Here is a 16,754-nt window from a genome sequence, read left to right as displayed (position 1 = left end):
ACAGAGGATGGAGAGTTCAAGCAACAAAAAGAAACCTTTTTTCTCCACCTTTGTCTTTGCAGGATTTAACAGTACAATGTGTTTTACTGAAAGTGGACATGGTATTAGAAGCACTGTGAAAACTTTGCTCTTTGAGCTGCCAATCTGACAGACAGCTAAAACAGAACTCACCTAACTTCAGAAAAATGGTATAACCCAGACCTCATATCTGGAGGTCACCTCCTTCACCATACTGTCTGGACTACAAACAGTAGTAAACAAATTAAAGACCTTTTTAATGGCCAATAGTTCTGCTAACTCCAGGGGTTTAGGGAGAGAGACTGGATTTCTCTGTTTAAACAATTCACAAATTAAAACACTTTTACAAAATAATGTTCAGACAAGCAAATCTATTGCTAAGAAATTAATACTAATGCAGACATTCCTTAAATAAAAAATAAGTTACACACAATTACCTTATAAATGCTATGTTCAGAAGCCAAATAGAACTAAATTAAATTCCCAAAATGGAAGATTATGCCCCAAATGTTGACTCTTGATTTTGAATGATTCCAAGCTCAATCCCTCATAATTCTTTGGACATTCACCCTTGTCCTGATATCACTGAGATCTGAGATTCTCTGTCATAAATCACTGATCATTTCTATCTGCTCTTTTGCCGCCCCATTTTCTCCTACCTTTTCTCCAGATTTTTCTTTTACTCTGCAAATCACTTACATTGGTGATCAATGTCTTCCAGTTAGCTCACCTTCTACATCCCTCAAAACCACTGTCATTAAGCAACTCTTTGAAAAGAAATTACGTAACACTTCCAAATTCAATTGTTATTCTCTTTTGTTAATTTTGGAATACATTGGTTTGCATTTCAGATACATTCATAAATACCAAGGTCAGGAAGTTGCTGTATCAAGTGTTGTGTACTTAATTTATCAGTAATATTTGAATGTTATTGTAAATATATTGTTTAATTAAGCCTTCTTTGTTGTTTAAATAATTCATTATGCATTATATACAAGAACTACGTGAATGGCATATGTCATTACACCACCATGTCATATGTGCGCATCTTGCTAAAAGTAAAATAAAACTATGACATGCATCTCCTGAATCTGTAATTTTCTTTCAATGAGTTTCATGTTTCTGAATTACAAAATATAACACCAAGTTGCCCAAAAGTTTTGCTCTAACAGTTTCCCAGCAAAATTAATTGAACCACTAAAACAGGATGGCCAAACACAAAGGGAAGGCCATCCTCTTCTATGTGTGCATCTGTTATGCATATAAAAAAACCCATCAAATGGAATAGCACCCATTCCAATATGCATAAACATTGTTTACCTTGGAATAACCCTCATACTCTACAAAGACCATATTCAGATGATAAAAAGTAAAATCAATGTCCATTACATCATCACTTGCAAGATTACAAACTCAAAATGAGTGGCCAGGGCCCATCGATTACAGCTTTCATATTCACCATATGCAATCCAGTAACAGATAAGTTAGTCTGCCATAGGACTGCTCGTCCATACAATTAAACTGAAATTGTCATCACTGGCTGTCTTAAGCCAACAAAAGTCAGCAGCTTGTATATTCTCACTGGAATACTATCACCAGGTGTCTAGGAGTTGTGACCAGCCAAGGAAAAAGAAAATAATAATCTAAGAATATCAGATACCTTCTACGTTGTAAACCAGTGCAGATAAATGTCACTCAGGAGCTTTCTTATGCCAGGCAGTCAGCTTTATCACTGTATTTACCCATGATGGCTCAGGATAGATAAGACTTGCAAGGCAGTATGCGGGCTCAGCACGATTAGTAGGATGGCAGAGCAGCTCCCAAAGCGGGAAGAGGAGAACCACAAGCTATCTCTGAATCCAATGGACCAGTCAGGAACCAAGAAAGTAAAATGGGATTATGCCACAATATATGAGATCTGCAACTGTGGCAGGACACTACTGTGTCAGTTCACTTCCCAAGGAGAACCCCAGACACAACTGAGGATCCTGCTGAGACCAATACAAGCTCTACACTAAACTCATCCATGGAAAGTTTTTCACTTTTGTGGATGAACATATGAAGAACACAAGCCAGGGAAAGGTTGGAGCTTGTCCATTCAAGAGCAGACAAAGGTAGGTGAGTTGATTATTCTTAATTACAGCAGCTAATTAAGACCATGAGCATAATTAGGTCCTTTGGTCCATTGTATCTGTGCTGTCGTTTAATCACAGCTGAGTTATTTTCCCTCACAACCCTATTCTCCTGTCTTCTTCCTGTAACCTTTGATGCCCTTACTAAATCAAGAACTCATCAAACTCCACTTTAAATACACCCAATGACGACCTCCACAACCATCTGTGTCAATGAATTCTACAGAAACACTACTCACTGGCTAAAGACATTCCCCCTCATCTCTTTTCTAAAGAGATGCCCTTCTATTCTGAGGCTGTGCCCTCTGGCCTAAGACTCTCCCACTATTTGAAGCATCACCTTCACGTCCACTTTGTCTAGGTCTTTCAATATTCATTAGGTTTCAATGAGATCCCCTCATTCCTCTAAACTCCAGCAAGTACAGGTCCACCACCATCAAATGCTCCTCATATGGTAAATATCTCTGAAAATTTTATTCTACATACTTTAAGTCTCATTTCCTCAGATTTCAATTAATCTTTGAGATCTACCACAAAATTATTAAATGCTTTAAGGTTGTTTTCTTTGCTCTGCTTTCTTACCCAATGCAATCTAACCTTGTACCATATCATTTTTTGAACAATCTGGTCTGAAAAAAGTCAGAATTCCATTCCCCAATTAAAGAGATACTCAGTTTTTTTTTGTGTTTGTGAAAGGCCTAGATAGAGTAGATGTTAAAAGGATGTTTCCCATCATGGCAGAGTCTAGGACAGGAGGGCATAGCCTCAGGATAGAGGGGTGTCCATTTAAAACAGAGATGCAGAGAAATTTCTTTGGCCAGAGGGAGGTGAATTTGTGGAACTTATTACCACAGGCAGCTGTGGAGGCCAGGTCTTTGGGTGTATTTAAGGCAGAGCTTGATAGGTTCTTGATTGGACATGGCATCAAAGGTTATGGAGTGAAGGCCAGAAGAGTGGGGTTGAGGAGGAGAAAAAAGGATCAGCCATGACTGAATGGTGGAGCAGACTCAACAGGCCAAATGGCCTCATTCTGCTCCTATGTCTTATGGTCTAAGATCCCATAAAGAAGGTGATAACCACCTTTTGATTTCTAATAACTCTAAGTTCCAAAACAAAGAATAAAACTTAAGACCATAAGACACAGGAGCAGAATTAGGCCAATCAAGTCGGCTCTGCCGATGGCTGATCTCAGATTCCACTCAACCCCATACACCTGCCTTCTTGCCATATCCTTTGATCCCCTGACCGATCAGAAAATGATCAACTTCCACCTTAAATATATGCACAGGCTTGGCCTCCACTGAAGTCCGTGGCAGAGCATTCCACAGATTCACTAATCTCTGGCTAAAAAAAAAATTCCTCCTTACCTCTGTTATAAAGGGTTGCTCCTCAATTTTGGGGTTGTGCCCTCTAGTTCTGGACACCCCCACCATAAGAAACATCCTCTTCACATCCACCCCATCTAGTCCTGTCAACATTTGGTAAATTCCAATTCTTCTAAATTTCAGTGAGTACAGGCCCAAAGCTGCCAAAAGCTCCTCATATGTTAACCCCTTCATTCCCAGAATCATCCTTGTGAAACTGAGTATGATAAGTGCCTGGAATGCACTGCAGGCAGTGGTGGCTGAGGCTGACACATTACAGACATTAAACAGACTCTTAGAATGGCACATGGATGAAAGAAAAATGGGGGTTATGAGCTATGTTGGAGGGAAGGTTCAGATTGATTGTATATATATGTTAAATGGCCAGCTGATGGTTACCATAAATTCATTTTACTTGAGGTTGCAAGCATGTGCAATTTTTAAATTATCATTCCTTGGCCATTGGATGCAAAATCCAGTTAAGTGACGAATTGCTTTATCCAGTTTTCCTTCCTCGACGTTTAATTTATTTTCTTTCCCATATTACCATGCAGCTTTTCTTCTGATGCTCTTTTGCTTCGTTCTGAAATTCTTCCTTTTAACCATTTCCCTCCACTACTGCCCTTGACATCATAATCCTAAATAGTCACTGGTTTGAGTACACAATTAAAATATAACCTGAAGCCAATTTTTTTTCCACATCTGAATTAATCCAAATTAATTTGCTCAGACACCGCAGTGAGTCAGATGATGTCCATGTCTGAAAAAGCCTTGGTGAGATCATGTTTTCACTCTCCATGGCTAGGTGTCACCATCTGATCCTAGTGAATTTGATGCTGACACCCAGACAATGCTTTCTAATCTTAGCAGTGTTCCTTGCCAATTATCTGGCTAGATTTTACCATCTGACCAATGCATTGAGGCAAATTTATAACTGACACCAAACAAATCAGAGCATCGAATATGGTTCTATCTGTTCCTTGGTCAAATATCACAACTTGCTACCAGCACCAAGCCAAATTTGAGAACACCTCTAACAAGCTCCTTGACTTACCACCATCAGGAAGGAGGTACAGAAGCATCAAGACTAGGACTGCCAACTGGGTAACAACTTCTTCCCTTGAGCTGTGTGACTAATGAATACCCTGCCACCACTGAAGATGTTAGGACAGCGAGATGTTTACTGTTACTGTTCTGTTTACCTGTGTACATATATATAGATACACACAGACTTAAACACACACATATACAGTATCTTACAGACAGATGACAATACACTTGAACTTGAAGAAAATGCACTCCAAGCTCTGGATGAAGTTCTTTATTAAATCTTCATGGACAGTTGTAACGTGCAGAATTAACAAGGGGGAACAATTATCAGTGAATGTAGCATATCTGGATTTTCAGTTGGCCTTAAATAATGATTCCACAAAGGGGTTATTAAATAAACTTGGAACACAGGCTTTAAGGATAATATGTTGGTATGCAAATAACTTTTTGCAACAGTAACTAGCAGGGTAACATAAGCCTCCATGGTGTTGTCCTGGTTGTTCACAATTTATAATGAATGATTTAGATGAGCAGTCCAAGTGTAATATATCCAATCTGCTAATGATACTAGGCTGGGGGGAGGGGCAAAGCAAATTGCAAGGCATATAACAGAATAAGCAAACAGACAAAAAATAATTGATGGAATATACTGTGGAAAAAATACACTTTGGTAGAAAAAGTAGAAAGATAATATTTTTAAATGTTGCAAGATTGAAATATGTTGTTGTTTGGGATCCAAGTGTTCTCGTACACTGTAAGGTTAACATTCAGTTCAGGAAGCAATTATGAAAACAAATGATATGTTGGTCGGTGACACTCCCCTCAATAATAAGCATACCATTTTGGATACTGTTGTGGAGGATGACCTCCCAGGGGAATGCCATTGAGACCAGGATACAGGCACTGAGCATGAGTCTGTAGTGCAGAGGGACATCAGGGGAGTGGTAGTGATTGAGGACTCAATAGTCAGAAGAAGAGACATGAGATTCTGTGGCTGTGAACAGGACACTTATGTGGTATGTTGCATCCCAGGTGCTAGGATCAGGGATGCCTTGGATCGTGCCCACAGCATTTTGGAAGGGGAGTGAGAGCAGCCCGATGTGTTAGCCCATATTGGTACCAATAACATTGGAAGGAAAAGCAAAGAGGTCCAGAAGAGAGAATTTAAAGAGCTAGGCAGAAAGCTGAGAAGGAGGACCTCCAGGGTAGTAATTTCTGGATTGCTATGCACCAGTGATGATAGAAACATGATGATTTGGCAGATAAATGCGTGGCTGAGAAGCTGGTGCAGGGGGAAGGGCTTCAGGTTCTTGGATCATTGGGATCTCTTCTGAAGGAGGTATGACCTATAGAAAAGGGATGGGTTGCACCTGAACCCAAGGGGAACCAATATTCTCCCAGCCAGTTTGTTAGAGCTGTTGGGGAGGGTTTAATCTAATTTGCAGAGAGATGGGAACTGGAGTAAAGGGACTTGATAGATCGGATGGTAAAAAAGCAAAGAAAGCATACAGTCAGACTGTCAGGAAGGACAGGCAGATGACAGGACATAATTGCAGCCAGCAGGGTGAGTATCAGTGCATTAGGGATGCAGAATCAAAAAGGGTACCAAATACAGTACTCAAAGTGTTATATCTCAATGCATGAAATATAAAAAATAATGTAGATGATCTTGTTGCACTTTAAATATTGTCGGGTATGATTTTGTGGCCATCACTGAATTGTGACTGCAGGATGGTTGTAGTTGGGACCTGAATGTCCCAGGTTACACATTTTATCAGAAGGATAGGAAGGTAGGCAGAGGGATGGCGTGGCTCTACTGGTAAAGAATGGTATCAAATCATTAGAAAGATGTAGCATAGGATGGGAAAAGGTACCGAAGCATTCAGGCTCTCAAGATCAGACTGTGCAACAGTTTCTTCCCCCAAGCCATCAGACTCCTCAATACACAGAATCTAGACTGACATCTACATCATTTTTTATTATATTGAAATTTGTCCTCTACTGTGCCTATTGACTTGTTTACTAATTAATTAATTATTGTGCTGCCCTGCACTGTTTTGTGCACTTTATGTAGTCCTGTGCAGGTCTGTAGTCTAGTGTAGTTTTTGTGTTGTTTTACATAGTCTAGTGTATCCTTGAGTTGTCTCATATAGTCTAGTGTAGTTTTGTGTTGTTCCATGTAGCACCATGGTCCAGGAGGAACGTTGTTTCCTTTTTACTGTGTACTGTACCAGCAGTTTATGGTTGAAATGACAATAAAAACAACTTGACGACCTGGAAGACGTTGAATCCTTGTGGGTTGAGTTAAGAAACTGCAAGGGTAAAAGGACCCTGACAGTAGTTATATACAGGCTTCCGAACAGTATCTGGGATGTGGTCTACAGATTACAACAGGAACTAGAAAAGGTGTGCCAAAAGGGCAATAGGAGATTTTAACATACAGGTAGATTGGGGAAAATCAGGTTGGTAATGGATCTCAACAGAGAGAGTTTGCTGAATGCCTACAAGATGGTTTTTTAGAGCAGTTTGTTGTTGAGCCTACTTGATGATCAGCTATACTGGATTGAGTGTTAAATAATGAAATGGAAGTAATTAGGGAGCTTAAAGTAAAGAAACCCTTAGGAGACCGTGATCACAATATGATTGGGTTCAACTTGAAATTTGATTGGGAGAAAGTAAAGCCTTTCCATGGAGTAAAGGAAATTACAGTGGTATGAGAGACGAGTTAGCCAAAGTAAATTGGAAGGAGATGCTGGCAGGGATGACAGCAGAGCAGCAATGGTGTGAGTTTCTGGGAAAAAAATGAAGAAGGTGCAGGATAGATGTACTCGAAAAACAAAGAAATACTCAAATGGCAAAATAGTACAACCGTGGCTGACAAAGTAAGTCAAAGCTAATGTAAAAGTAATAGACAGGGCATATAACAAAACAAAAGTTAGCTGGAAGATAGAGGATTGGGAAGCTTTGAGAAACCTACAGAAAGCAACTAAAAGAAACATCAGGAGGGAAAAGATCACATATGAAGGCAACCTAGTAAACAATGTCAAGGTGGATAGAAAATGCTCCTTCAAGTGTATAAAAAAAATACAAGAAAGATGAGAGTAGATATAGGACCCCAGGAAATGAGGCCGGAGAAATATTAATGGGAGACAAGGAGGTTGCAGATGAACTAAATGAGTATTTTGCATCATTCTTTACTGTGGGAGGCACTAGCAATGTGCCAGGCGTTGAAGGGCGTGAGGGAAGAGAAGTGAGTGCAGTTATTATTACAAAGGAGAAGGTGCTTAAAAAGCTGAAAGACCTAAAGGTACATAAGTCACCTGGACCAGATGAAACACACCCTAGGGTCTGAAAGAGGTAGTGGTAGAGATTTTGGAGGCATTAGAAATTATCTTTCAAGAATCACTGGACTCTGGCATGGTTCCAGAAGACTGGAAAATTGCGAATGTCACTCCACTCTTTAATAAAGGATGGAGGCAGCAGAAAGGAAATTATAAACCAGTTAGCCTGATGTCAGTGGTTGGGAAGATGTTGGAGTCAATTGTTAAAGATGAGGTTATGGAGTACTTGGTGAACAGGACAAGATAGGACAAAGTCAGCATGGTTTCCTTAGGGAAAAATCTTGCCTGACGAACCTGTTGGAATTCTTTGAGAAAATTACAAGTAGGATGGATAAAGGGGATGCAATGGACATTGTATATTTGAATTTTCAGAAGGCCTTTGACAATGTGCAACACATGAGGCTGCTTACCAAGTTAAGAGCCCATGGTATTACAGGAAAGTTACTAGCATGGTTAGAGCATTGGCCGATTGGTAGGAGGCAGCGAGTGAGAATAAAAGGATCCTTTTCTGCTTGGCTGCCAGTGACTAGTGGTGTTCCACTGGGGTTGGTGTTGGAACCTCTTCTTTTTATGCTGTATATCAATGATTTAGATGATGGAATAGATGGCTTTGTTGCCAAGTTTGCAGATGATACAAAGATTGGTGGAGAAGCAAGTAGTGTTGAGGAAACAGGTAGGCTGCAAAGGGACTTAGATTAGGAGAATGGGCAAGAAATTGACAAATGAAATCCAATGTTGGAAAATGTACAGCCATGCACTTTGGTAGTAGAAATAAATGTGCGGACTATTTTCTAAACAGGGAGAAAATCCAAAAATCTGAGATGCAAAGGGACTTGGAAGTCCTTGTGCAGAACACCCTAAAGTTAACTTGAAGATTGAATCAGTGGTGAGGAAGGCAAATGCAACTTCAAGAGGTCTAGAATACAAGAGCAGGGATGTGATGGTGAGGCCTCACTTTGAGTACTGTGAACAGTTTTGGGCTCTTTAGCCCAAAGAAGAAGATATCTAAGAAAATATGTGCTGGCATTGGAGAGGGTTCAGCAGAGGTTCACAAGGATGATTCCAGGAATGAAAGGGTTATCGTACAAGGAACGTTTGATGCAAATACTTGCTGGACTTTAGAAGGATGAGGGGATGGGATCTCATTGAAACTTTTCAAATACTTAAAGGCCTAGACAGAGTCAATGTGGAAAGGAGTCTAAAACAAGAGGGCACAGCCTCAGGACAGAGAGGTGTCCATTTAAAACAGAACTGCAAAGAAATTTCTTTAACTAGAGGGTGGTGAATTTGTGGAATTTGTTACCACAGACAGTTGTAGAGGCCAGGTTGTTGGGTGTATTTAAGGTGAAAGACTGATAGGTTTTTGATTGGCCATGGCATCAAAGGTTATGGAGAGAAGGCTGGGGAGGGGGGCTTAGAAGACGAAAAAAGAATCAGCCATGACTGAATGGTGGAGCAGACTTGATGGACCAAATAGCCTAATTCTGCACCTATGTTTGATTGTCTTAATTGCAAAAGGTTTTGATAACAATAAAGGTTCGACAGATTTATTCTTAGCAAGGTGGTGGAGGATGTTTGCCTATAATTTAAGCAAATTGGATCTGCATGCTCCTGAGCTCAAGAGTATGCAAGGTGATCTTATTGAAATATACTGTTTATGGGGCTTGACAGAGTACATGTTAAGACAATGATTCTCCTGTCAGGGTTGTCCAGAACCAGAGGTTACAGTTTTTAAAATTACAGGATTACAGGTATTATAGGAAAGAAATGAAAAGCAATTTCTTTGCCCAGAAGGTATGAATCTTTGGGATTCTCTAACCAAGAAGGTTGTGGAGGCTCAGTCACTTGATACAATCAAGACAGAAACTGATGACTTTTTGGATACTGTGGGAATAAAGGGTGATGGTGTTAGTGCAGAAAATTGGCACAATGATGAAAGATAAGCTGCAATCTTAATGAATGGTGAAGCTAACACAAGAGGTTGAATAACTTATTTCTACCCTGTTTCATATGCTCTTACATTACCATCTGACTGTGTACCAGAGCAAACTTGAAACCAATAGCCAAGAATCATTGCCCTACATCCAGCCAACATTATTCATCCCATTCCTTACTGGGCAACACACCCACTGAAGTCAAGCTAAAATAACCTCTCATGAATAAGCTGAGTCCAGGAAAGCCTCCCCATCCATCTTTTCATACTAACACTAACAAAATGTCAAATTTGAAACTGACATCACAGAATCAGGTTTATCATCACCGGCATGTATTGTGAAATTTGTTAAGTTTCACTCTTCCATTCCCGGTCAAGTCCTTATTCCTTTCTGTGGTTAATAAGCACACACACTCGCTGACACAGAATCTAACTAAACTCGCTGTAGTAGTGTTAGGCCAGCTGGCATAATCTTGTCTGAGTTCGTTGGTAGAAAATAAACCTGTCAACAACCGAACCGTAACTCAATATGTGTCATTGGATTCAGGTTAGGGAATCTGGCACTATGCACACCTTCTAAAATGAGCTGACATATCCATCTAAACACACATTCAAATCCATAAGGAAACCTAAGCAAAAACAGTAAGGTCAAAATAATCAATAGTACCATCAATATTCAAAACAAATTACATTTTGCCATACCTTTACATAAATGAGACAAAATCTGAGATTTCAAAATCAGACACTACACTCTCTTCATGCCAATTAACTCATTACAGAAAGTCTGATTCTTATAACTGTGATGTAATTCCAAAAACAATGTCACTGAATTGGTATCATCATAATATATACATAAAAGGTAAACAAGAGATATTTTTTAAAAAGGTCTCAAGCAGGGGGTGGGGGGTGGCACACATGATGCAGCTGATATGATCTTTCTTGGAAACATACAAGGCACTTGAACAATGCTAGTTTAATGATGCATGTTTGGATTAGTTACACATGAAATGATCAGTACATTGCGAAAAAACTGGTTTCAAATACATTTTTGGCTTCTGGTTGATGTCATTTTTATCCAAGCACCAATGCAGCAAATAAAATTCCATTTGTAACATTGTGAATAATCTGTTTCAAGTGCAATACGTTGAAGCAAAATCTTCCTGAAGTAAATAATGATCCAGTTGGCAGGGCTTTTGTATAAATATTGAAGACACAAGTAAATCTTGCAATAGAATAAATAGATAGTGTGATATTTCTCACTCATGTACAAAATATTTAATCAGGAACTGCTGCTATTTTGGATTGGGTTCAACTTTTAGATAAGAGACTGAAGAGATTGGTATATTAAGGTTTGCCAATTGGCTACTTTTTTAAAGCTCCTGATTCATATAGAAAGCATTTCTTGGCAATAGAATTCTGCGTTCATCAAAACATAATTGTACCAAACTGTCAATTTTGGTCAATAAAGATAATTTTTTTTAACATATACTCTGAAACCAGGTCAAAATATGGCCTAAAATTACAAAAGAATGTTTTAAAAATTAAAATTGAATGTTCAAACTGATTGTGAGGAATAATAATATATAGTGAACTTTAAAAGTTGTGTTTCAAAATTAAACTGTCTAATTGGGACCTGACTAAAATGGATTAACTATTTTGCTTTTACAAAATATCTACACAATATATCAGATTCTACAACAAATTTCACTTTTTCCTGAGAATAGACATGAAAAAAAACTTTGCCTACAAATAAACTCCTGTTAGGTGCATGTTGATTGGAAATGCCAACCTTTCAAAAAGGCTCTAAAAAGAATAACACATGCTGGGTTAATTAGATTGTGACCCTTAAAATGAAAAAAACATATTCCTGATATAAACATTTTTAAGTGAACCCATCAACTTAAGAAAATGCTAACAATATTGTGGAAGCACGTGAACATTCAAAAGCAGATTCAAAACTAACCAGCCTTGTTGGTAAATTTTACAAGAAAATTGAGACCATCTATACTTAACAATATAAAATAGTGCAGTAAAATAAAACTTGTGTTCTTTATTTGTAACTTGCAGTAAGAAATTATATATTTTTAAAAAAATGTTGATATTTATATATTGGCCCTCCACTTTAAAGAGTGTAGGTAAATTGTCAAACAGAAAGGAAAGTCCCCACGGTCTGACCTGTTATTAGCACTACTCTATTAAACCTAATTTTTGTGGCTGCCAAGCAGAAAAACAGGAAATAATCATGGTCTGTAAAAACTTGCAATTGTTTCCCCACCAGGGCTCTTCTTACTAAAGTAATGTGAGGCAATACATTCCAAACCTATTAAAATGTAGACCTTGCCGGACATGCTCACTCTAGCTGCAGCCTTCCAGCTGTCTGTCTGCTATAATATATCCCAGCTGTCAATCCTGAAGGAAACCAGCCAGTTAGAAAAGAAACTATTTTATCCACAATTTTACAGACTTCTCCAGGTTTACAAATACATAGATAGTATTAGCAGGATGGGCTGAATCAAGTCTAGCAGGACAGTCAGAGGCAAATAAAAATTACAACCATCAGTTTGTTTCTGAAACTTTGAAGAAAAACAAACATTAATACTTCATGACAAAAGGTGTTTCTAGTCACAGGGAATGAAAGCAAAAAAGATAAAAATCAATTAATATAACATGAAATTTCATCTTTTCAAACGCTATATACAGCAGACCATGTTCAAAAAATTGAAAGGGCAACCTTCAGCATATAATCATTTCCTAAAATATATTAAGAGGATATAGACATAAGTACTGCCATTTTCGCATTTTGAATGCAAAATTGTGGAGTTTGGGCAGTAAATGGAAATATGTAGAATAAATGTAGAAATGTTAATGGTTTTTAACAGAGTGTACCTTGTCATAGCCAGTTAGATGTCCAAGTTATTTTTGATGAGTAAGATTATTTTTTTTTGGTTGAAGTACAACCATCCATTAATCGTGTGTAAAGTAGTAACAAAGCTTGACATACCCCAGTTCTTTCTTACCATTTTGGTTTAAAGTTTATTATTCTGCCCCATGCCTTAGAACATGCAGCCATCTGGACAACACTGATCCAGTAATTGTTTATAAATTCTACAAAGATTTCAGTAATCCCTATGATAGTAAGTATGATGAATTTACAACTCATTGACATTGTTTTCTAAATACTTGATTTCTATCTTTACTCTGGAGACTGCAACCTCGATTTCATGTCCACCTGTCCAACAAAAGGAAAGGTTCTTACATTGATGACACTTTCTAGAAGAATAAAAATTCATTGTGTTAATTAATTAAGCACTTCTATTCACTTTGATTTAACTTATATAATTCCAAGTTTAAATCTTTTGTATCAAGTTATGTCACACCCACAAATCATTACAAAGATCTCTAGGAACCCTGTCACATGCTCTCACAAAAACTTCTAATTATCTTTGATAACATGAATTAATAGCACCCAGGACCCTGGATTTTTGATCTGGGATCTCAAATCACACCAGGGCAGCTTCAGAATTTAAATTCAAGTAATAAAATAAATAAATTTGGAATTAAAAATCCAGGAACAATAACAATAGCCACAAAATTGCCAGATAATTATAATAACAAATATGCTTCAGAGAAGGAAATGTGCCATTCTCATCAAGTCTGGCCAATATATGATTCTATGCTGATGTGGCTGACTCTAACTACCCTCTGAAATGGTCTAACAATGCACTCAGTTCTGGAGCAATTAAAGATTAGCTTTATTTGTCACATGTATATTGAAAAATACAGTGAAATGTGTCAATTGCATCAAGGACTAACATAGTATAAGGATGTGCTGGAGGCAGATCACCAAATGTTACCATGCTTCTGGTACTAACATAGCATGCCCACAACTTACTAATCTATATGTCTTTGGATTGTGGGAAGAAACCAGAGCACCCAGAGGAAACACACGTGGCCATAGGAAGAACTTACAATTTTCTTACACATAGCAATGGGAATTGAACCCTGTAAAGCTACTGTGGACAATAAATACTGAGGTTGCCAGTGACATCCATATTCCATACAAGAATTAAGATAAAAGCAAAAGTCCACTGGAAGTAGTAAAACCCCAAATCTTGTAAAAGATGAATCAACTTACTAACATTCAGATTTTTTTTGGTGAGATTCAAAAATGGGAATCCATATACAGTTTGATTTGCATCATTAAGTCTACTAATTTAACAGTATGTTGTGTCTAGCAATCGCACCATGAAATTATTTTTGTTAAATATATGCTTTCTCTATTATATTCTCTATAAATGATTTGTAGTTCTTAATGCAATGAAGAGGAAAATAATTCTGCTTTGAAAAAAGACAAAGTAACTCTAATGTAACTAGCTCCTTTTTAAACTTAACCAAATATTATCATTTAAGATATACTTGATGATAGAAAAGATTCACTTCAGAATTCTAAATTATGAGGGAAAAAGCTGTCAGCTTAATCTTAAAAATTCTTATAAGGAAACTTGATTCCAATCATTTACTCAAGCCTGTTTCAACTGGGTTGAAAAGCAGTAGTCAATTTCCTGTAATTAATCTAATGTTGCTGATTACTGATCAACAATTGAGCAAATAGTTCAGAAGCTCATTTATCCAAGCATCATGATTGCTACCAAATGTTCTTAAGTTTTACTACAATGGTCAGAATCAGGTTTAATATCACCAGCATAAGTCGTGAAATTTAGTTTTACAGAAATAACATTATCAACTAAACTGACAAAGTTCTAACCAAGATACTCACAAAAGATCAGTAAAGAAATAGGAACAAAAAAGAGTAATCGCATTCAAGAATCCAGTTTCCAAAATATGGTTCAAAACATTTTGTTGCCTCTCTTTGTGTCCTGCATGCAGAAACTTATTTGTTTTAATCACACTAGAAATATGTGTATCGTCTTGCTCTGAAAATGGTACCTCCTGACTCTGTCAAGATACACACTTTAGTTTATAAAAGCAAAACCATTTTAATAAAATTGAAGCATCAGTATTGAGTTTATATAATTCTATATTTGAGGGGTTGTTTTGAAACAAAGTATATCAAAACCCACAAGGAAATAATAATGTTTCCTAGAATCTAGCCTTGAAGCCTCACTGTTTCTAATAGAAAAGCCATTAAACTGCAATTTGAAAAGCACTACATTTCTTCAAAGCCTATTAATGGAGTCCCTTGGAATAGGCACAATAATGGTTCGACTAGTTACTTCTCTGCTTAGCACAGTAACAGATTAGTAAAACAGTACATTCTCAGAAATTAAACCTTGCTCCCTGATGTAAAAGCCTTCTGATTAATTGAATTAGTGCAATCATCAGAAATAATATTTATATACATTCACATTCTGTCTTTTAGCTTAAACAACTAGCCATGTAGTACAAAATAAATACCTTCATTATGAAAAAGAGCACAGAAATGGTATATATGGGGCCCAAGCTAGGGGGAAGGAACAGGAGGCTCCAGCTGGAACCCACACTACAGAGTTCCCAGCTCACATCACTAATCATCCCCATCTTCACAGTATCAGCAATAGCCTGGGAATAGGGCAAGAGAATTTCTTATAAAAAGCATTGAACCAGTGACCTGAGTTGGGAGCAAGGCACCCCAGGCACTCTGTATGCCAACCATGCTGCCAAACAAACTCAGTTCCCTTGTACTTTCTTCATCAGTCTTCTCTAAATTTATCACCATTCTTATCATAGATGGTGAGAGAGAAGCAAAGCTAAATATGATAATTAATACCTAATAATGATTACAACAACTAATCAGCTCCTAGAGGCATCAAATAACAAAGTTGTTCAAATGGGAATTAACTCGGTGCATGGACCATGGGATCTGCCAAACTGAGAGTATCAGACTTTCTTTCAATGAATGGCTCTGAGCTTGGGCTAAGCATTCTCTGATATTCATTATGTCCAAGACCCAGCAATTCCTAATTGGTCAATAAAAAGAAATCATAGGTGCACCACTGACACTTTTCAACTTTATTTTGACAATCATTCTCAGTAGTTAGACACTGCAGGCAAGTCAGATATATATATTGTTTAAACTTAATCCACTATGGAAGATATTGGTGAGCCTTCATCTTAAAATGACAACAATTCATGTGTTCAAGGTATTTCTGTTATGTTATTAATGCAATTAACATACTAATAGCAGAATGTCTTTTGCAAATAAGGAGCTTGCTTACCAAGTAATGGAGATTGACACCATGCTTCTGTGGAAGAACAAAGCCATGCTTTGTAAAGTTAATGACATGTTAAGTGAAACAGAAATTACCCAATTTAACCCAACTTTGCAAGGGGTCTCAAAATAAAATCAGGGTAAAGCACGTTTAAGGAATATGCAGATTATTAAACTAGGCTACAAATTTAGAGTATAAAGACCAAATACTATAATTTTTTTTGTATTTTGTGAACTGGAAGTATACATTCAATATAAAAATGTTTAACAATTTTCATATTAAAAATCTCTCAAGTTGCCTTATGTTTGTTTTATTTATTTCTTTTAAGTGACAATGATTTCAAATTATAAATTGCTTCTTATCCTCATGATACAAAGTATAGACAATGCACTTTGTTTGGAATAGATCTTATTTCAGCTGGACTCAGGGATTAGTCATAGGCTCTTCCAATTTAAAATGATATTCACAGTAATAAAATTTGTCTATCTGGAGAAGACAAATATCAGAGTTGTATTGTATATGTATATTTTGACAAAATAAACCTTCGAACCTTTTGACCTTTCTTGAAGTAAATCAGAAAACACAGTGAAAATAAAAAGGAAAACAACAACTCTTGTGTAGAAAAAGAATGAAGCAGCAAAACTCCCAACTGCTTTGGATAATGTTAACAGAGGAGGTTTTTTGTACAAGCAATGTGGCTGTGCTCC

At 37.3% G+C, this 16,754-nt stretch overlaps 1 protein-coding gene across 2 annotated transcripts in view; it reads right to left on the bottom strand.

Annotated features, from left to right (window-relative positions):
* Positions 1-16,754, bottom strand: part of lrba (LPS-responsive vesicle trafficking, beach and anchor containing) — an 807,866-nt gene that overhangs the window by 83,475 nt on the left and 707,637 nt on the right. The window lies entirely within an intron of this gene.

The sequence above is a fragment of the Hemitrygon akajei genome, chromosome 4, assembly GCF_048418815.1.
Source record: "Hemitrygon akajei chromosome 4, sHemAka1.3, whole genome shotgun sequence".
NCBI classification, from domain to species: Eukaryota; Metazoa; Chordata; class Chondrichthyes; order Myliobatiformes; family Dasyatidae; genus Hemitrygon; species Hemitrygon akajei.
This window is presented reverse-complemented; position numbering and strand designations above follow the sequence as displayed.